Source organism: Ochotona curzoniae, unplaced genomic scaffold, assembly GCF_017591425.1.
Source record: "Ochotona curzoniae isolate NIBS_2020 unplaced genomic scaffold, NIBS_Ocur_1.0 contig_908, whole genome shotgun sequence".
Lineage (NCBI taxonomy): Eukaryota > Metazoa > Chordata > Mammalia > Lagomorpha > Ochotonidae > Ochotona > Ochotona curzoniae.
Genome location: NW_024466607.1, coordinates 9,451,597 through 9,453,632, shown reverse-complemented (window position 1 = coordinate 9,453,632; position 2,036 = coordinate 9,451,597).

Here is a 2,036-nt window from a genome sequence, read left to right as displayed (position 1 = left end):
GCAGTCTCTCTGCTAGGCTCAGGGTCTGGTGGTTTGGGGGCTATGTGCCGGACCTCAGGGGCCCCCTGAAGTCCATCTTCTGCATCTGTGCCTGACAGCCCCTGCACCTCTGGTCCACTGCAGCCCTCAAGCCTCCGGAGTCGGGGCTCCGTCCCCTCCATGTGCTCCCAGCTGATTCCCTGGTAGTCCCCGCCTGTGAGACACAGAGCAACAGAGGTTGAAGGGAAAATTTTCTGACTGCCCTGGGCCAGCCCCAGCCCCCACCTGGCAATCCTGCAGTCCCCATTCATGTCAGTTTGTCACTCTGAGGGCACGGGGGACAGGGGGCGGGTAGGGATAAAGCAGTCTCTAGAGAAAGCTCCCAGGCGACCTTGGCAGTGGGGCAGGCTGGGGCTGCTGAAAATCCCCTCTTCCCCAGAGTCACAGGAAAACCAGCCAAGCTCTCGGAATCGAGTATTTCACAACTCCAGAAAGTAACCGAGAGCTTGCAGCAACCAGGGAGTCGCTCTCCTAACATGCTGAACCTCAGCAACAGTGACCTTGGCCTGGGCCATTTGCAACTTCCCTCTGTGGGACTCTCCATACTTCACCCAGCTTGGAGTCCATGGCTCCAAAAGGCCTTCAATTTGGGGGACACTAACTGAGAAGAATCGACAAGCTTCCTAGCTGCCTGTGCAAACCCCAGCCATATGAAAACCGCTTTGTACTGACAGTAGTCCTGGAGCAGAAGTCCTTGCCCTCGTACAGGGCAGTGCTGCCCGCTTTTTCACTCAGCACAGGCTAAGGATGGTTTGTCAAGTGCTTCCCTGAAAGCCAAAGGAACAAAGGTAACCCCAATCTGGAGATCCCCAACCCCAGGAGACTGGGAGGCCTTGGGGTCCCCAGCAATCAATAAGCCATCATGAGCCAGTCATGGAGCAGGGCCTTCAGTGGCCACATACAGCAAGGGTTGGTGTGTGATGACTAGTCAGTCACCACGTGCGCTAGGAATTCCATCTATGGCCAAAGTTACCGCTGGGTCGTCTACAATGTCCAGTGTCTGTCCACAGACATGGGACATGCAAGGAGACAAGAAAGTATGACTCCCACATACGACAGAAGTGACGGCGGACAGTGTCCCCAAGGAAGTCCGCACATTTGGTCAGCCGGCCGGAACTGCTAAATGCATTCAGAGAACTCAAAGAACCACCCAACACAGACAACCAAAAAATAGCTGCTCAACTATAGAATGTCAATACGAAGATAAACATGATCTCAAAGAGTAATCAATAGAACTGCTATAAAGTACAACCAGAACACAGGGTTCCTGAAAGGAGCTAGCAGCTGATCTGCCTAGGGAAGACAGAACTATTTACATTTCAGGAAAAAAAAAACGTAAGAAGGAAGGAGTCTGAAGGTTTCACTACAAGGAAACAAACATGTTGGAGCAGATGAGATGAAAGTCCATGGCACATTTATGTATCGAAACATTCCACCGGCACCTCACAGACACGCATCTCCGTGTGCCAATCAAACATAAATACTAAGAAGAAAAGAACCACGGAATTGGAAGATAAGAGATTGGCAATCAGTAACAGGGCCTCAGCCAAAATACTCACGCAGGGAAAGACACACGCTCATGTGCTCAAGGGGAACAGAAGAGGGGCCATGACTAATACAAACCTCACAAAATAACAACTGCAAGGGAATTCTGTGAATAACTCTATGTCCTCGGGTTACAGAACCCAGGTAAGAACACACAGATTGTTCTAGAAAAGCACGCAATAACAAAATGGACTCAAGAAGGAATTAAAATATCAGCAGACCTAGAAGCAAGACTGGAATAGCACTCAAAACACAAAGAAAAAGCCGAGGCCAGATCTCACTGAGCGAAGTCTCCCAATTCTTCACAAGCTTGCCAAACCCAAAATCAAGTTTACAAGATGAAGCCACAAGTCCCAACTTCTTACAGGTGACCCACAGTACCCCGACGGCCAACTCTGATGGGGACGACAGAGGAAAGAAACCCTCAACAGGTACTTCTATCCAGAAGCCCG